The sequence below is a fragment of the Trachurus japonicus genome, chromosome 14, assembly GCF_045865225.1.
Source record: "Trachurus japonicus isolate A0001 chromosome 14, Traja_1.0".
Lineage (NCBI taxonomy): Eukaryota > Metazoa > Chordata > Actinopteri > Carangiformes > Carangidae > Trachurus > Trachurus japonicus.
The window spans coordinates 7110529-7131931 of NC_140920.1; the positions used below are offsets into that span (position 1 = coordinate 7110529).

At 42.0% G+C, this 21403-nt stretch overlaps 1 long non-coding RNA gene across 1 annotated transcript in view; it reads right to left on the minus strand.

The window, feature by feature from the left end:
- Window positions 1-2035: 2035 nt before the first annotated feature.
- The window catches only part of LOC146974144 (uncharacterized), a 33681-nt gene continuing 14313 nt past the window's right edge, over window positions 2036-21403 (minus strand). Inside the window, exons 2-3 of the long non-coding RNA XR_015037539.1 lie at window positions 14025-14098; window positions 2036-2144 (exon numbers count right to left, since the gene is read on the minus strand). This is a non-coding gene — a long non-coding RNA (uncharacterized LOC146974144). The remainder of the gene's footprint in view (window positions 2145-14024; window positions 14099-21403) is intronic.

The following is a 21403-nucleotide window of genomic DNA, read 5'->3' on the forward strand; positions in this document are numbered from 1 at the left end:
CATAAGAGAAAACTATCAAATAAAACAGAAACAAGGCTACTTTGTGGAATATTTCTTAATTATAATGATGAAGACATAAAATATAGGGTTACCTGGCCACGACTACTGGTCCACATACACTCAACATCTATTCAGGAATAAAATATGCAAACATAGGAAACGCTCCAAAAATAAAAAGTGTATCGATGTGATCTTGTTGGCAGTGGTGCACATCTGTGGACTGCGGTCACAGGGCCTGAGTCCACTGAGACCAGCAGCTAAAGAAATACTTGTACTGTAGACAGAGGGAGTTATTGTGTGGGCCCAGTCAGAGCTGAAAGGGTTATGGACGCAGCGGCTTGGTGCTTTTGAAGCCGGCGTCTCTCCGAGGAGAGCGCCTCCTCTCCGAGGGACTAATACTCGGGGACAGTGTTGCTTTGTGGGATCTGTGATGTATGGGCTCGTGGTTGTGGGAGCTGGATTTCTCTCTGCAGACCTCAGATGTGCTGTGTAGGCTGCCACGTACAGTACAGTGACAGGCTATGATCATATTTCATGATGAAGGAAAAGAAAACACAGCGGAGTATTTATCCGCTGGCCCACGGCTGGCTGAGATGGCAGCTCCTATACTGCTGCGTTCTTTATACAGTTTCATCTGAGCACTTAATAGTGAGGGTTTGTCGTCTCTGATCCCTCAGGGAGGTAACCATGGGCATCACCTACTGGTCCCCCTCCCTTCATCTCTTTTACAGTCTCCTCTTCTTCTATTCCTCTCTCTCTCCACCCTCTGATCTTTTTCTATGACTATAACTTTTTCTCTCCGTCTCTCGTCCTTTTCAGTTCTGTCTCATAATGCTATATTTATTCATGACTCTTCTTTTCCCTATAGATGTTCATAAAACCATGAAGAACTATCTTGATCCGTGCTGCAGCAGAATTCACAGTCTTGCTCCAGCTAACTAAAGATGAATATTATTTGATGTTGTGCACAAAAAAAAAAACACACACGCACAAGAAAACCCCACAAAGAATCATATTTTACCGACACTGAGCTACAGTTTTTATATTTGGCATGTTTGTCTTCAAAACAAACTTTTTCTGGCTTCTAGGGACAGAAATCTGGGTTTGGGTTTAAGGTGGTTGCAAAGTAGTTCACTGCAGCTGCTCAGTGGAGGACAGTGATAGAGGTGGAGAATGTATTTACAGCAGTTTCAGCTGCTCTGTGCTTGATGGGAGCTAATTTATATAGAACTAATCTGCAACAGCAAATACTGTATGTTGAGAAGGAAACATAGTTGTGACTAGATTATGTTCTAATGTTTTAATTAGCGGGTCAATAAGATAAGATATACCTTTATTGTCTGTTTGAAATTAGTATGCTCATATAAAAAGAATAGCTATCAATACATTAAATAACAAGGCATATGAAAAGAACAATGCAACTTGTGCAGAAAATGTGCTACAATTTAACATATCAATAAAATAATCACAGACAAGAATTGGTTTTTAGCTAAAATATCCGCTCTTGCAGTATAATAAGCGTTTGTAGTCAACATACAGCAGTGACCACCAGAGCCTGTAAATGATTTGCATTATGAAGATGAGGTAACTGACCTGCGATTGGTCAGTGGTACGAAACGAGGGGAGGAAACGACCCTAATGAGATTCACTTGATGACATTTCAGTCCAAACTGTTTTGTTTTATACATCGTCAATGAAAAACACACCCATTCAAAATGTCTCCATTATTCTAAAAGGTCTCACATGAGACCAGAGCGCTCCGGTGTCAGTCCACATTAAGACCAAGTCCTGTTTGATTTATAGTTATTGATCGTCTCTGCGTGAAGCAGCAGAAACAAGAAGGTTTCTCATTGTTTGCTGTGGATGTGTGAACCAGGCCGAAGCAGCATGGTGCTTCCTTTCATCTACACCTTACCTCTCTCCTGTTGTTGTTTACACACACACAGAAACACACACACACACACATTCTTTGTCATCCTTCAATCTACTTCCCCTCGTTTTTCTTTGTCTCTTAGTTTTTCTCGATTATCTCTCCATTTCTCTTTTGGCTCTCTATCCCTGCCCTCTGTCCATCATCCTCTTCCTCTTGCTGTCTTTCATCGCCTCCTTCACCCATGTACTCCTCCGCTGTGTTCTTTAATTTCCTGTGCATGAAAGATTCATCCGAGTGCTTTAATAATAAATAGGGAAGCACCATTGAAAAGTGCAGAAGGCACCGTTAACTACAGCAGCAAGGATCCAAAAGACAAAAGAGATTAATATGGCTGCTCCATCTGTGCTCTCATCCCTCCATCCATCCCATCTATTAATCGTTCTCCGTCTGTCACCACCTCTTCCTTCTTCTCTGTCCCAAAGCATCCCGCCGTCCTGACATGAGCTCTGCTTTATCAACAGTGAACTGATTCACTGAGTCAGACGCTGTTACACTGACACGCTCGAGTCTTTGCTCCAAAACCAGAGAGGAAAATGTAAACTTTGTTCTCAAGTACAAAACAAAGTGGGATTTTTACTCAAAAGGCTCCAAATTATCTGATGAATGTTACTGAAACAGAAGAAAACTGCATTTATGAAGGATTAATTTCCCATATTTACCGTAGTAAAGGAACATATTGTCTATAGCTACGTTTCAATCGTTTTTATGTGCATTAAGTTACGTTGAATTAAAAATGTCTTATGGACAGTAAAATTCAATTATACGTCATGAATATCGACAAAATACTGTCGATCTCAGTCGATTTTTTCTTGATCGATGAAAGGCGTCTGCGATAAATGCTGTTGGAAACAGTTATTTGCTGGATAACTGTGAACTGCGATCACGTTTTATATCAGTTCTGCTAAGTATTTCCGGCTTTTCAAAGACACAATGGGAGTAAATAAAGGAAAAATGCAGGTAGACAGACTGACAGGCTTTCCCCATCATTAAATCACCTCACTCTCCAAGAACTGTTTCGGAGCGCTGTCGTTTCCAAACCACAGGTCGCCTCCACCGTCTTGTAGCATGGTCGAAAACATTCAAGATGTAATAATATTAACAAGGTAAGAACATGTGGCAGTGTAGATTTAGGGAACAGCATCAAGAATAAGAGCTTTTCGCCACATTTACTCCACCTCAGTCACTTTATATAAGTGAATTACACAGTTATCACATCACACCTGAAATATAAAATTTCAGTCCAGCTTGTGAAGGAGACGGTTCTGGATCAGGGTCTGGATCAAACCGATAGGGCAGAACTGACACCATCTTAACTGGCACTAACATTTGTTTACAACCACACACTGGGCTCTGATTGGTCGGCATCAGAGCAGGTAGTCGGGCCTTTAAGAGCATGTAAATCTTGTTTAGCAGACACCAAGAGTAAAAGGCTGAACAGTAAAAATGGCCATAATAGATCCTAGTTAAAGGATAAGCTGCTTTATGGGTCCACCTATAAAAAAAAACATTTAAACCTTCGTCACCTTCAGGAGGAAATTAATTAATCACCATCTGCTCTGGAAAGCGAGATGATTTTTCTTTAGTAAATAGTTTTCTATAACTGGACAAAAACAAAAAAGGCTGCTGCTCTTTCTTTCTTTCAAAGCAAACGGTGTAAACAAACGTGTTTGGCATCAGCTCTGCTCTCTTCATCCCTCCATCCACTCTCAAACGTATCTCACTTCTGCCTTCATCCTCCCTCCCCTCCATCCCTTATCCTCCCTGAACAGCCCCAGACAAACACCTGGAGAGCTCCCAAAAACAAGCCTCACACCGGCTTCTAGCGATTCTCCATCCAAACACACTGCAGCAACTTCGCTCGTGTTCCAACTCCCCAGGAGCCTGACAAAGTCTCTTTGTCACCAACAACAACCTCCTCCCTCCCTCCTGCCGTCCTTTTTGCTATACGACTTCACGCTGCTGCTGCTGCTGCTGCTGCTGCATCCTGCCTGGGGACACAAGCTGGAGAAACGTATAAGGAAAAACTATACACATATCAGTCACTACATGCAATAAGCTCAGCATCATATGAGGAAAATATCCGTGTTCAGTTTCCCCTGTTGCACAAAACGCTGCTCTGCATTATTTATTCATCAAGGTGTGTTTACTTCAGGTCCTGTTCTCTTTAGAGGTTATTTGTTAAAGCGTTCATTGACCTCCACACACTGCTGATCAAGAGGAAAACCAGGTGTTGGGCGGTTGAAATAGAGTTCAGAACAACTATTTAAAGTTTTGATTAGACCATTGGTTCCTGCACTCAATACACCTTTTTTTTTTAATTTTTCCATTACCTCTCATGCCTACTCTAGTGTTGTGGTACTCGATACTCGTCTTGAGAACACATTTTCAAGGTCTTGGTCTTGTCTCAGCCTCAGTCGAGTGAACCAGTCAAGACCACAGCTATTCAATAACTTTATGATCATGAAATTTGTTCCTCAAAAGTATATGTTGGTGTAACCATCGGAAAAACTTGATTGCACCAGTGTGAAAAGTGGAAGGAGACTTCAGCAGGTTGTGCTGTTTTCTTCTGTTCAATCCAAATTTTCATAATATTTTCATTAATAATTTCATTAATAGTCATTTAATGCTCTTCGAAAATGGTCTTGCATTGGTTTGGTCTCGCCCCCCTTTGGTCTTCTTGACTCGTAGAATAGACTCTTAGTCTCCTTACGATTAGCATCATGCTTTACCTTCATACTTCAGTTTGAATGTTATATTATAAGTAAATGGAGAACATGGATCCTAAAAGCTGATGTTTGACTCCACTCTGACCCTTGAATTAAAAAGTGCCGTCCTGCCTCTTCACTGCACCGCTGATCGTTCCTGTGGTGTGGCCTGACTGTGGATGTAAACTGTGCTTTGTATAAGTGCTGCATATTATACAATAAAGCCTATATTAGGAGGACTGTCGGTGACAATGTGCCCTAGAAATGCAGAGGGTAAAGCAGCTCAGAAATGCATTTGATGCGCTACATGCTCCATGATCATCCCATCAACTTTGCTCAATGTTGCGAGAGAGAGCGAGAAAGAGAGAGGGAGAAATATTATAAAGTGATTTCATTGACATGCAATATGGGATTTATGGAAAAAGCGACTGTTCACTCATCTTCATTAGATCTGGAGGGGGAGAGATGGTAAAGTAACACAGACCTCTATTTATATCACAAAGAGGGAACAGGGACAAAATCCTTATGTGGCACTCAGGCGTTAAGATTTGTTGCGCCTCTTAGCTGTTTTTTTTTTCCATGACACGGAGAGTAAAAACATTTTTTCAAGGTTTTTTGTAGCAGCGTTATGTTATGGAAGTGAGCAGGGAAGCGACACACACCATCCGAGCCACTGCCAGCCATTTTCTGTTGATGAGATGTTTCATGCTTCTTTAAGCACAGATTGCAAAATAAGAGTCACGTTGTGTCCTCCAGTGCTGAGGGAACTGATTGTGGCCTTGCGGGCAAAGCTGCCTCAGAGTATGGAATGAACGTGCCAGTGAAGCATACCACATTAAGATGCTATGGACCAGGGCGTGCACTTACTCTGCTGTTGATAATGCCCTTTGGTGCAGTAGACTCACAAAAGACCTCAGCTCCATGATAGCACACACCAGGTCTGACAGTTCAAATGTTCCCGGTGTGATAAATTCCCTCCCAACGACGGAGACTCTCTGACCTGCTGACCTCATTGTCGCTGCTCCACTGGTGTGGTGAACCTCGACCACATCAAACCAGTCAGAGCCCATTTTACAATATCTAACATACCTGGATATCGATGAGAAAACATTTCAGCGATAGCAATGAAATCCTATTGATATAACAACAACTAATAGTAATAATGTGGTTATTGTGCATAATGTAAGGGATAATGCCCAATGAGGTGTCCAGTTATCAGGAATTAATGGCAGCGGTTGTCCATTAATTCCTGATAGTTGGACACCTCCAAGAACATTATCCCGTTTATACCATGGTCACTTACCAAATAAATAAATATCAAATAAATTTTAGCAGATAGCAGACTATTTGATATCTCTCATCCGCAGGCAAGAAAAAGGTAACCCGCCGTGTGAGTATTCACCCAGACCTTGGAATAAATGTTTATTATATATTAACAGATTCTGTGCTTTGATAAAAGAAAGAAACCTGTTTGACAGCAAAAGACTCAGGTGATTTGTTTTTCTGATGAACTCATCAGCAGTTCAGATCATGAGACCTTTTCCCCGAGGCTGAAAATCCCAGCGTGGGAGAATCTGCTCATTTATAATTAACTACAAGTCCTCCAACCTAAATGCCCATACAGGATCCATCCATACTGTACATCCCACAGGAGCGTATACTAGGAGGACCTTGGTTGTCATGGTTTTAATAATAAAGATGTGGTTCTGGTTGCTGAACTCACATTTATAAAAGAAACAACGTTAACGTCTACGTTTATTCATCCACAACGGCCTCCGACTCCGCCTGTCTCTCTGTGTTACATCACTCCACTTCATCCTGTGCTCAGGTTGTCATTACTACGGCTGATACAAGTTACACAACAACTGCACGGATACAAAAATAACATGCATTTTATAACTGTGACAAATCAGAAACAGAAAAAAATGCAACAACAACTATGTGCAGGTCATTTCAACAGGAGGTTATACTACTAATATCTCACTACTGACCAGGAGAGAGAAGAAGGAAACAAGGTCAAACATGGCACAATGAGTTTATAAAACCCAGAGGCTGATAATATAGTTATCAGTAAGAATTTTATTTAAAAAATACCCTCATATAAAAGGTAAATAATGTTGAATATAGTAGACATTAAAAAGAAAAGAGACTTTGCACACCTTGGATCCTGATGCTTGTGCAACCTGTACATCTGTATTTGGTGCCAGATCATACACAGTATCAAATATATATTAGGCATTAAAGCAGAAGTAAGTGGAATATTTGTGTTAATATAAGTCTTAAATAGTTCTATCTTCCAACAACAATCACTTACATAGAGTGTTTGGTCTGAAACACGGGTCTGTCAGTCACTCTGCTCTGCTGTAAGCCGAGGAGAAAACGTCTTGTATACTTCCTTGTATCCTACAAGTTTTATCCAATGAGGAGAGAGAACGGCATGAAGGGCTGTGTGTGCAGCCAAGGGATGCGCGTGAATGTGGTGACGTAGGGACGAGGACCAATAGATCCATGACGAGGGCGGGGGCTGCTAACTAACGAAGTTAGCCAAAACGACCGAATCGCTTACTTCTGCTTTAAGCACTGAAAATATGTCCAGCTCTTCTTTGAACCAGACTGAACCAGACTAGAGATCCCGGTTCTTCAGTAGAACCTCACTCTCCATTTGAGAAAATGCAGAGTCACTGGACAGACGAAGTGTCCACATCATGTATAAATGTAATTTCAGTCCAGTTAATCTAATGATAAGCTTCGTGACTCACACCGCTCCTGCTGCCAAATTCATTTGTGGTATCAAACAGCTTCACTTTGTCAGACACGCTCGGTCAAGTTGTTGTTGTTGTTGAATTTCTGCCAATTAAATCACAGAGGGAGAATACATCCAGAACCTGAGCTACCATTTTACATTTCCCATAATGCAAGAAAGATAAAAATAACCCATCAGGCAGTTTCCTCTGCTGGGGAACTGAACAAAGATTATTTTGTGATGACACTGTTTTAGAGCTCCTTCAGCTCTCTGAGGTTTTTCTTCTGTTTTGTTTTGTTTATTTCTTTTCCCCTAACAATTCATATTTTGGGAGATTTTCAGTACAACTCAAAGTCTTGTTGCCTGTAGATCACATAGAAAACAGCAAATAGCAGCAGGACTTTATGTGATAGCTATAGGAGTTGTGTTATTTTTGTTGCTTTAGTTGTGGTCAGATCACGTCGTCTGAACAGGAAGTTCAACACACAGCTCCCGTTTGTGTCTGATCATTATCCAAGACTTTAGATGTTGTTGTGAGAGCAGCAACTGCACAGATGTTTTGGTTTGTTTGTTTCTTTGTTTGGTTGACCTCTATGCATTTCAGTGCATGGGGCACACAGAGCAGTGTGTGTGTGTGCATGTGTGTGTGTGTGTGTGTGTGTGTGTGTGTGTGTGTGTGTGTGTCACCATCAACAGAAAATCGAAACACTATTGTTCATGTCGATCGCCCTCCCCTGGGTGAGAGCCATGGGACTCAGACAATGAGAGAGTGGGAGAAAGATGGGAGGATGGGATGGAGAGAGCCGAGGGATGACAGGAAGGAATAGAGAGGGAGGAGGTGGGGGAGGGAGAAGAGGGGGTGAGAGAAAGTGGGGGATGGACAAAGCTGTCGGTTTTGGGAGCATTCAGGTCTCAGTGCTATTTGATGAAGATAAAGTGAAGTGTTAAAAATCAATAATCTGCTCGATACGTCCTCAGAAAAGGTTTGACCACTCGGTCCCCGACCCAGAGATTCATTTGAGATGCTGGTTGAATATATTGTGAGACTTTTCTGAAGCTTCAGTCAATTTCAGTGGCAGTGAGGCGGCCGCCGAGAGAAATGACTGATAAACCGGAGCAAGATCCAATCAAATCTGATCTAAAGGTCTAAGGAGCACAAAATAAAATGAGATTTCAGTGGCATGAAAGAAAGTAAGAACTGCCATGCAAAAAAAAAAAAAAAAATTACATCTATATGCTTGAATATATTAGACGTGAACGCAGCAAAAAAATGAATTTGAAACCATTTGCACAAAATGGAAATAAGACCGAACCTTAAAAATTCCAATATAGGAACAAATTCTCCTCCATTAAATCATGATTTATTGTATCAAATGTTAAAAGTCTGATCTCTGAACTGTGGCAGCTTCTATCAGCCCTCATCAGTCTCTAGGATAAAAATAAAGCTCCAGGAAAAAGACCATTAAAATCACACTTTATCATTATTGTCAGTCTCCAAAAACTGGCATCTGTCACCACATGACATATATAGGTGGGATCTGTTTTGTTGTTGTTACACAAGAGGACGGTGTCGTTTTTCTCAGACGTCGCCCTTGATGTTGCACAACAGACCGCAGAGGTCACATGCATCGTCTGCAGGGGTCGTCATGCATATCACATGATTGTGGTTGTTGTGGTCCTTTAACGGAAACCACTGGACCGTGGACATGCAAACCCAGTATCGATCCTGAACACAGGAGACTGAACATTAGATCATTAAAAGACTCTCGAGACCGTAAAACATGGGATCATCAAGAAACATGGGATCATCACGCTCAGGAGATGAGATGGTGCGGGAGATGAGATGGCAGGGATGGTATGTGTGTGTGTGTGTGTGTGTCTGTGTGTAGATACAGCTCATCATACAACATAATTTCATGGGACGATGAGGAAGAGAAGGTCTGAAGAAAAAGCTTCAGAGGGTGAGACCCAGGACAGTTGATGAGGTCTCCTGAGAATCATTTATACAGAAAATTACACCATATATCAGTGTGTGTGTGTGTGTGTGTGTGTGTGTGTGATGGTTTTAATTGGTTAGTTAACATAATCTTTTATGTCACTGCATCCATCTCATCTTATTCATCTTATTAACACTGTCACGTGAGGCTGACCGATTCATCTTATTTTCGTGGTCAACATGCACAGTAAACACATGGCAACATGTTACCTGAATGAGTACGTTTTATTTAGAGCCGCCGTGACTTCACACTCACACCTGTAACCCGAGCTACACCGTTACACGTAACGTAACAACGGTGACTTCCTTCTGGTCCCTCGGATACGGCGCCTGAAACGCGTCCACGCGGCATCGTTCGATCCTCATATTTGTTCTGACATGACTTCTCATGTTTAGTCGACTTATAATGTTTGGAGTTTTGTTTAAGGCGTCGCAAGCTTTCCACTGTTCTTCTCTGTTTTTGGTGTGGCAGTGTTACAGCGCCACTACAGGCCAGGTGTATGTACTGCAGCGTATTGAGTCTTTTTTCAGAACTGTATGGTTAATATGCACGCCTGAATATTTGCTTATTTATCCCAAGTCATATTATCATCGCAGTATTGAACAGTGTCATTGCACATCGGACATTTTGCTGATATCGTGCTGTCACGTTATGATTTGACAAAGCTGGTTCCCTCTGTTTGTGAGAACTAACCTCAAAACAAAGTTCCTCCTTTCCAGTTTTAGAAAATAAGAGACGTCACAGATCATGGATAGATTATAAAAAAATATTCAGTTTTATCTCATTCTTGGACCAGAGACTCAGAATTTTCTCTCCTGGACCCAGACAGGAGACATGAGGACATCATGTCTCACAGCCATCATGACACAAAAACACCCACTTGTCGTCCACCACTGTGACACACAACATGATAAACAAGCTACTGTCATCTCCGGTGTTCATCCCACATCAGTTTAGGGTGAAATGTTTGACTCATTTTATAAAACCTTCATCTTTTTGCATGTTTTTTGAGATTTGAGTTTTATAATGTTGCATTACAGGCTACGTCACTGTTGTGGATTCAATTCAATCTACACTTGAACGGCTGTATCTCACAACGATAATGTAATGACATAGCACATAGCGCCGACTTAATGTTCACAGTCAATGAGCGTGCAGTAAGATTCATCAGTCCGCTAATTGTTTTTCATGTTATATGGAAATGGTTGGATCCAGTCAGAGCCTGAAACTACAGTAGTAGGAAAACGACAAACTGTGGCACAAAATGCTTTGGAAAGTAATATACTGTAAAAACTAAAAGGAAACTGAGATGTTTTAATGGATGTGTCCTGCAAACAGGAGGTGAAGCTCGACCTTCTGAGGGTGAGCAGCGAGGCTGGAGCCTCTAAAGTGCTTCCTTCTGCCCGTGAAGTAAAAAAATGTGACTTCCACCCCAGAATAACATATTCAAATCATGATGTATGAGACGGGAAGAGCCTTCAATTAATTTTCCGTGCCAGGTAATGTGAAGGTGCCACCGCCCCGGTACATTAAGCGGAACTAAATGAAATAATGCAGACATTATGGTTCATCGCAACAACTAGGTTCCATATCACCTGCAATCTATTTTGGCTAATCAATCTGCCAGCACCTCTACAAGATTAATTATCCTGGTCCAGATCTTTCACTATCAAATCTTCCCCACCACCACCACCACCGCCCGACTCTCCCTCTCCCTCTCCCCCCACCCCACCGTCCTGCTGCTGATACTCACTGAGGTCCCTCAGTGATTAGGTATGAGAATAAAACCCTGGACTCTGCAGATACACACTGCAGACACTTTGGACATATCCAGTTTTCATATTACAAAAGAGAGCAATAAGGATTCAACAGGGCTGATTATCATGAGTCAACAAACGAATTATTCATATTGTGGACTTTGAAACTGCTCAAATTATGGATAAAGCGAATAATATGCTTTCAGACGGTGTCCAGAGGATGTTTCAGACTCGAACCAGTAAATATGATCTAAGAGGGATTTGTATGTTTACAAAACCAAAGGAAAATATGTAACACTTAATAGATTCAAAAACATATTTAAAAATATTATTAATAAATATAAAACTTCTGTATGTATAATATGTTTTGTCCTTTCTAAATTTCTAAAATGAGCTGATGGGAATTATTAATGTAAGGTATATTTGTTTTGTCTTGTTTTGGATTTATACTTTAAGGAAAAAAAGAAATGAATTATTGTTCATGTTTAAATCATATGTGTATATATTTTTATTTGTTTGATTGTATAAGACCAAAATAAACTCACTAAACTAAAACTAAACTTTGCACCACACATACACACACCACACCGGTCTCAGAGGCAGACTGAGTTCTCTCCCGGGTCTCCCAGCTCACAACCATCCAGAGCCCTCGTTAACGAAGACCCAGACATAACTAACCGGCTTTTTTAACAACGACAGGAACATCAGGAACTGAACTGAGGAGGCAACACATTTGTTCCCCCCCGAGCACATCGCCCACTGCGGCAGACTCACACAAACACAGCATCATCAGGTAGCACAAGGCTACAGCCAGTTAGAACCGATGTGGTGAAGCTCAGAGGTATCGTTGTGCAAGCTGAGACTCTGGGAATACAGATCAACAGGAAGACATCCAACAACTGTTGTGTGGAAATGAGTCACATCTGGATTTTAATGAAGTAAAACATGTTTTACCTCAGCAGCAGCTACAGCTCCTCTTAATCTCACTTTGTGTTCGGACTTACTGCTGATTTAGTTGCAAATAGATTGACAGGTGTTTGGCTGCAAGGAAGGAGTGGTGAATTACATTTTTTTAGTTTCTAATAAATGCATACACTGTAGGTCCATTAATACCGAGACAAATAATTTATGTCTTTGTGATAAACTGTCACAACCTCTGTGTCACAGTCAACTGTCGACAAGAGTCATTTATGCTGCAAAACAGCTGCAATGATACAAACATGAACAGTATAAACTGGTTGACAATATTTCCATAGTGATGTGATCGTCTTGCTCGATCGGGAGGAAAGATCATCATGCAACACATGTAACAGTGAATTATTAGGATTGTATGGGGAAATCTAATTCATAAAATCATGGATCATATATGTATCTTTATTAGCAACAGTCATGATCCACTTCACACATTCAGTTGCAGCTCCTCTGCACACGATCACAGCCTGTTGCTCATCTCTCTTAGGCTTTAATCCATCACTTGAACATCTAACCTATAGGTCAACTTTGCAGGTTGCAATACTAACAACGTAATTAAGTCGATCTAAGTTTCACTCCAACACTACACAAACTTTATTGCCTCTTAAATGCAGCACACGTTTGAATGAAACTCCAAAAACTCAACCAAAGGAAGTTGTGTATAATATTTCCATCAGTTACCGACATGTCAGCATGTTTCAGATCAAAGACGTGCCAGCGACTCCTCTGTTACTCCGGGTGCAGTTTGGCCTTTTGCTGCTGTTTTCTATCAGATGTGGCATTTATGTATGTTTGATGAGTTGTTTCTCTCTGTCTGCACTTTCACAGGTTCGTGCTGTGAAGTGCAGCGAAACGCCGAGCTACATCGTGACTAAAACTTTTCTCTCTCAGCAAAACAAAATTATATAGAAAAGTATCACCGAGCACTCACTTTGTACATCTGTACACCTGCATATTCATGCGATTACCCAGTGATCCAATCACACAGCGGCGGTGCATTGCATAAAATCATGCAGATAGAGGTCAGCAGCTTTAGTTAATGTTCAAACATCAAACATCGGAGCGGAGAAAAATGTGATCTCAGTGACTTTGACTGTGCAATTATGTCAGCGAGGCTCTGAATATCAAAGCATCGGCGCATGTTAATAAAATCTGAGTGAATATAGTACGTATGTACCTTTCACTGCTGGGTGATGCTGTAGCTGATTGTTCACCCAAAACGGATTCTGTGACATTCAGAAAAAATGAGATGGGATTCAATTCTGCAAAAAAAAAAAAAAAATCAAAAAAAGGAAAATATCAAAAAATCCAGCAGCAGATGGAGAAATCGGCAGGAGTGGGCTGAAATTATTTTCCCTGGAGCAGGAAAGACGAGTGCAGACTGCACAGAGAAGAGTAAATCACTGGTTTCACTGCTGCTGCATGGTGTCATTGTTGACTTGTACGAATCCATCTGGATGATGGAGCTAATGTGAAAGTGTCACTCCGCTGCTACTTCCACCACTGTGATGTACGGTGTCCATGCGACACATGCAGATGTTCACAGGAACAAACACGCTGCACGACACGTCGCACCCACAAATATTCCTCTACAAAAACAAAGTCAACGCTGATGGAGGTCATAATGAGACAGTGTCAGCGCACAACTTTATTTATGCCCAATAAAGTCTGAAAGAATCTCTCTCCTCCCTCTAATCTCCGTCAGCAGTAACTCATCGCAGCGCCGTCGTGTTTGGGCCTCGCAGTTATGACCCATTATATCAGATTGAAAAGTGGAACGTATTTCATCCCCCCCACCCCCGAGCCACGTGCTATCACCTGATGTAAACAATCATATAATCTGGCTGCATGGAGGCCCGCTGTAATTACATTACTGAGGCCTGCGCTCATGGAGAAACACCACAGATTACAACTGACCTCTTAACATCTTCTTCACCTTCCACTTCTGTCTTTTCCGTTCTCTGCGCCGCTCCTGGGGTTTCTTGGTCTTTCTGAAAAGAAGTTGAAGGAAACAATTAACACCAAAAAGAAAAAGAAAAAGAAAAAGAAAGATAAGAATCACATTCAGCAACAGTAAACGTCCTGCTGGGACTTATTGGGTCAAGTTAGACAGAGCTGATGCTTATGGTGTTGTGTACTGTAATGTGTGTGCAGCAAGGTTCGATTCTGTTTTCTGGTACCAAACAGAATTAACCTAAAGCTTTCAGCAGCTATTCAACAGTTTTTACAGCAGATGGGAGACGGAGGTAAAAGCTCAGTGAGAGTCGTTTATCTTCTTCAGTTTAACGACAGAGAAAATAAAATGTTTGACCAGAGCAACGCAGATGCTCCAACACGACACGAAGGAGCAGCAGCAGGTAGGAACCGCGTGACCACAGTCTGTACGTTTACATGCACAGATAAGTTCAGCTATGACCACAGCTTGGTTTGGGCGTCCCGCCGGAGTTCTGTCCTTGTCGGAAAATCAAATAATTGATGGCGTCCGTCCGCCTCCTCAACACTAGGTGGTGTTTCAGCGGGTTAATAGTGATTAGTTTTCGATAAATTACATTCTATGCCACATTTTGTGCTGTCTCTACTGTTGTGAAGTAGAGGTCGACCGATTAATCGTTTTGGCCGATTAATCGGCGCCGATAGGACGTTTCGGAATCAGCGGAACTTGGCTCCGATAGTGGCCGATGGCTGCAGTTTTTTCCACAGCGCCATAAACTGCTTCTTCCCTGCCGCTCTCTGTCTCTCTGATCACTGAGGGGCGGGGCTGCTCTTTACACACACACACAGAGCATGAGAAGTGACCCAGGTGAGGGTACTGTAGGTGCGGTGCGACCGCAGTAAGAGAGAGGCGGCAGGTGGAGGGGCTGACTGGAACGAAACTCTCTTGTTATTTAATGAGAAACACTGTAGTATTTTCTCTTAATCATATAAGGGTTCCTGCATAGATAATGTGGTGGCGGCTGCCACGCTAAATATCTCACCGCCACCAGCTCACGAGTCAGTGTTTTTTTTTGTTTTTTTCCTCTCCGGCTTTTTGTGCTTTTATTTTGAAAGGACAGCTGGAGAGACGGGAAGGAGGAAGAGAGAGCGCCGCTTCAGCTTCAGAGTTGGGGCAGACGCACAATAATGGCTCTTTACACTACAAAGTTGGGCTCTATGGGCTCTACTCGACTTGGTTTAGGTCCTGTTCCATAACAGCAGAGTTCCTCCTCAGCGGGGACGGGGACCGGGGTCGTCATATCACGGCCGCTACGTGCGTCTCGCTCTCTTTTTTCTCTCCTCCCGTCAGCTCCAAACACACTCGTCCGCAACTCGATCACGATCATTACAGCGTGGTTTTTCTTTTTACAGTCTATGGGTTTTCCACACAGTAGGCTAATTGTAGTGAAACAGTCACCTGTTAATGTACGGCGTAACCACACCACGAGCTAACGTCCTGTTTAGTTACAGTCTCCTCTCCTGCAGCGTCACGTCACTACAGCTGTTCTGATGTAAACAAACTCACGCATGGAGTTCGGCTGTTCGTCACTCACAGGGTCCAGGGATGATTCAGTGTCCCACATCCTTTAGTTTTACAGTAGCTAATAGCTATATATTATTATTTAAAAAAAAAAAATTAAATTAAAAAAAATTAATTAATTTTTTTTTTTTTTTCGTGGGGGGGCGGGTATCGGCCGATTAATCGGCTATCGGCTTTTTCCTGCTCCAAACTATCGTTATTATATCGGAATTTAAAAATCCACTATCGGTCGACCTCTATTGTGAAGCATACGCACATCAATTGTCCAGGCAATTAAGGCGAATACATGCAGAAGAAAATCGGTTTCCAGTCCCATTATCTGGGTATCTTATGCTGCATTCGAGACAAGTCAGAACTCTGATCTTTTCGACCTCCTACTTGAAAAAATACAATCCAGCACCACCTCAAGTTGGAGCTCCCACTTGGCGAAGTCAGAGAAAAAATCTACCCCGACTTCTCTGAGAATCAGTTGCCTGACGTCACACAACAATCTGCACACGCGCAGAACCACACCGTCAACAGCAAAACATCAACTAGAATGCATGTAAATGCCAAAATACATTAAATTGAAACGTTCTTTTAAAAATTGTTTTAGTGCCCTTTGTATAGTTTTTATGCCTTACATGAAGCCCCTTGAATGCAAAGTTTGTCACGGTCAGTCCGCCACGTATTTGGTTATTCTGGCATTGTGCATCTCGAACGCTTTGACGTCGGAGGTCTGAGTTTGGGAGATTCCGAATTGCGAGTTGTTTCGAACGCAGCATTAGTTAGATTTGTCCAACGTGTTTACATGCACTTTAGTTAGTCGGATTAAGGCAATAATTTGTTTTTTTCACCTGTCATGTACAGGTACGGAGTGTTTCAATGACTAATGTTAAAGGATGAGGCTCGTACAGCGGCAACTTTAACCACCAGTCCTCTTTCATAACCAACAGCAGCTCCTCTAATGTAACAAAGCTACGGCTGTGCAACCAGAGAGAGAGAGCATCTTGATAAAAGGAAGAGGATGTGCTGTATGTAATTATTAATAGCTTGTTCACCTCAAACTCAATCTACTTCCATCTCTCTTTCATGTTTTTCTCTTTTTTTTTTCCATTTTGCTGCAGACTAACAAGCAGGAAGTGGATCAGGTTGCATTCATGTAAGATGTAGATGTAACATCAATGAAGAGCATGAAAAACGGGGTTGTTTGAAAAAAAAATGAAATGTGGTGAAGGTGCTCGCACCTGTGTAAAACCTGTGTCAAAAGGTTTGTTTTATCACGCTCGGCTGGATTGACATTTCACAAGCCACTGACTCCCGTTTCCCAACCTCGGCGCTCGTCTCATCTCTTTTCATGAGTTTGAGAGCACTTAAGCAGATGTTCCTCTGCTCATCCTGCTTTTTGCTTTTCCTGTCACAGCTGCCCTCCTCCTCCACCCCCACCCCCCGTGCTTCTGCAGCTGTTTCCCTGACCTTTCAGACTGAACATAATTGTGCCCTCTCCACCTCTGTTTTCAGTGGGAAAGAATTCAAAGAGAAAATCGTTGAATAACTTTTTTTTTTAGAAGGAACAAAGAAGGAGGATAGCATCAGACAGATGTGTCCAAGTGGTTTATGTGATGGAGATGCTGATGCTGATGGAGATTATGTTTGATGTTTTCAGGTGTAGGGGGGAAAAAAAGCAGATGAAAGAAATAAAACGTTCCTGTTGTGCTACTTTACTTATCAAGATCCACTACACTGGAGATGGTATTTAAATCTGAGGGTTGAATGAAACTGTTCGGTTCCTCTGCACCACCAGCACGAGCACCGCATCTAACCGGAGCCGTTTGTCAAGTCAATACTGTTGGGGTGGGAAGTCTCTAGGGGAGACGTGCATTTCTTTGTTTTCTTTTGGACCAATTACAGTGACTGATGACGATCGAACCCAAGGCCCAAGGATTTTCGACAAAGCTTAAGAAGCAATCAGACGAGCGCCAAAAGAGAGGAGGGAGCACGACGGATACAAGCACGACAGAAAACTTCGCTGAAAACATGTGGTTTTTAGCGACTGAGTGGTGATATCTAACTTTTCATCAATGAATATTTCAAAGAACTGGACCTTCACTCATTCCTCTTAAATGACTAGCATGAAGAGATGCTCTCAGTTAAAAAAAAAACTGCATCTCTTAACTTGTGTCACTTCCCTTTCCCCCTGTTTCCTCAGTGTGCAGTGGCAAAGCTGTAAACGCATTGATTCTTGTTCTACTGTTAATTTACGTGATTTAATGAAACAGCAGTTGCATGAAGCGCTGAGGGTGAGCTGACCAATCTGTGCTGATCATCGGACAATATGAAGCCTTTAGCATTAGCGCGCATATACGAACATCTCCTCCATCAACGGCTTGAATTAAAAGTTTGTGGACAGCTCCTGGTGCTGAAATAGCAACACGCAGCATGGCTTCATATTTACTTTAATGTGACTGTGACAGCACCACACATGTTAATAGTAGTAAGTAAAGTCTTTTTTTCTTTTTTACTTTAGCTTATGCTCTTGAACATTACAGGGATTTTTTTTTAGCAATGTAACATCAAAATAATATACTGTATATCTTTAACTTTAACATTAAAACACACTAACAATACATGTCTGAAATAAATATGGACAAAGACTGTATTATATATCATCTATATATGGATCATACATGCAAACATATTTTATTCATGACATTCATTTGATGTAATTTTGCATTGTTTAGTATCTTAAGCAAGAAAAAAGGGCACTAAGATCATTGCTGGCTGCTGGTTTGATCAACATAAACGGTTTTACTTGGCAGGAGGTCACATTAATTGTGTGAACTCAACACAAACACAGATGCATTTGCACTGATAGCTGCATTAATAAATGGCTGTACTTGTATGTGTCTATAGATATTTTTGACAAACTAGACTGCAACATGTTTGATTTATGAGTGATTTTTCCATCCAATCACTGACACACATGTCTTCACGCCTACAAACTAAATGATTGCCGCTGAATTTATTAACATACATGTGATGAATATAGGACATTGAGCAATTCATATGTGGCATAATTAGCATGCATTCGCCTGAACAGACGCTTGTGGCACGTACACAGTGGAAAGTATGTAACATGTTCAGATAACAAGTGGCAAAACAATGTGTTGTATATGTTGTGTTGTATATGTGTTATGTAAGAGTGCATCATTTAGTCAGTGGGCCTGCTCCACTCAACGTGGCAAAACATTATATTTTCACAAGTCTGAAAATGGAGCTGGGATGCCGGATGCAGGATGCAGCACCTACTGTAGATGTGATAAGTATTTCATGTATTGCATGTTGCACACACAGGTCCCCTGTCCCTCATCAAACTCATCAAATACACAATCCAACAACTCCAAAACGCTTGTGACCTGCACATTCACCATGCTATGAAATAATCATGTATACTTATATAACATTACGACACATGAAGGAAATACTCGAAACTACTTGCGTCCGCCCAGCAGCCATGTCTGAATGTAGTTCCGGCTGCATTTACCTGGAAAACAACTCCGTCTCGTAATGTTACATGGTTATTTCATAGCGTGGTGAATGTGCAGGTCACAACTTCTCCACCAGAGCGTTTTGGAGTTGTTGGATTGTGTATTTGATGAGGGACAGGGGACCTGTACCGTTCACCTCCATTGTGTTCACTGAGCAGCTCACGTCTCTGCCCCGCTGATCTCAAAACAACATGCACCGATAAATAAAGGTAATGACCCTACTGCTATGACTATAGGGATTATGGCAATAGGTGAATTTGCCAAAATGTTGAACTATCCTTTTAATAAAGTCCTACAGCTCCAGTCGGTGTGAAGTTCAGTATTTATGTTTAGTGTTGGGGGAGAGTGTGGGACCAGCAGCAGCAGCTGATCTGAGTCTCGAGTCTCAAGTCTCACAGGTTTGTTGTACTAAGCTACTAAGCTCCTGTTACTCTGCAGGCTGTTCTCCTAGAGGCGGCACAAACCAGTGCAAACCTGAGTCACACACAACTCACTAACGTAATTGTAAAAGCTCTGTCCCTCCTTCACATCCGTGGCTCTCCACTGCTTCTCATGCGACCACCCCTGCTCTCCAAAATGTCACGGTGTGTCCAGGCCTGTTGCCCTTTCCTCTGCCCTGAAATCCAACACAACAAGTGTTGATATGCACGGCCCTGCTGCTGCTGCTGCTGCTGCGCCCCTCACAGACGAAGCCCCGTGGGACTTTCCCAACAACGATGTGATATTATAAGCTAACAGGAAAGAGAAGTGTGCGGAGCCCTGTGGGTCTCTGTGGCATTCTCTCCGTCTCTCTGCACTGTGCTGTTTATTTTATCCTATATTCAGGCCTACTCACTCGCACCTTAATTTAATACAGTACTCTCTAGTTGTTTTTTTATATGTCTCTTCATTTTGAATTTTAAATAACTCCCACTCTCTCCTCCCCACGCTCTGGTTTGTTTCTGTCACTTTCTTCCCTCCACTCTTTCATCCTCATTGGTTTTTTTTTGGTTTTTGTTTTGTTCTTGTCTCCACTCATCCCTTCTTACTTCTCCTCTTTTACAGACCTCTTGTTTTCTCGACAGGCTGAAACCTCTGGCTATTAATGTCAGCAGGATTATGTGACATGTCCATGTGCTGTGTTGTCCCAAAGGGGGTTCCCCCTGCCAGCCAGTGAATTAATGAGTCCCCAGTGTGTCAGCAGTGTGGTGGGTTGTCGAGCATGCAAGAGGGAAGTGTTAATGTTAATGTGTCTGTGTTTGTATATGGGTGTGTGTGTACTGTATGTGTGTGTGGAGATGAATGCACGTGGCCACAGCTTGTGTTATTTTCTATGTGGCACGCAGCAACAGTGAGGACACTACGAGTGATTCATGGGCAATGAACTGCAAATTCAGCATTATGAAGAAGGCAGAATGGATTAACAGGTGCACTGACATCACTTCTCAGTGGAGGATGACCTACTTGCTGGCTGCAGAGTACGGTACGCAAGGGTGTGTGTGTCTGTCTGTATGTGTGTGAGCTAGCTGGAAGCTGGAGAACCAAGGGTTAAGTTTTAGTGCTGCCCCTGAAGCTCTGAGGATCCTTTAATTTGTTAAAGAAGGTTTTGCTGGTTCTGTTCATTATGGACCAATTCAAACAACAGCAACACTTATCATTATTAGTATTATTAGTAGTATTAGTATTAAGCAGCAGATATTACAACACCACTGCCTAAAGGACGTAGAACGTATTTCCTATCCTAGCTGAACCCAGATAAACCCACCTTCTCTTTGCAGATACGTCTGGAGACCCTCTCCCAGAACATTTATGGGGACAAAACGAGTACAAGCATCGGAGAGCGGCCCCGAAAAACTGTTGGTGGGGCTTGACGAGTACTCTGTGCTGATTGGGTACTGTATACTCAAAGTGGGATGTGACGCCAAGAGAAAGCTCCAAGATAAGCATTTTTAAAACCCAGCATTATTAAAAAAAAACATCTACACGGCCAGAAAAAAAGAGAATAAGTGATGTATGATAAGTGGACAGACAACTACGCGATCAAATGATTACACGATGATCGAACAGCATTTTTACATCCCAACATTATTAGAAAGTGTCTCTACGGCCAGAAAAACAACAACAAGAGCAGAAAAACAAAAACTGCCACACGAGGATTTTACGATTATCGAAACTGTTGCACAATGATCACGTGGCAGTAGAGGCTCGACAGCCGAGAGGGCAGAGTGAGAGAACAGTTCCTCTACTAGGAACTTCCTTAGTGGAAACGCAGCTAT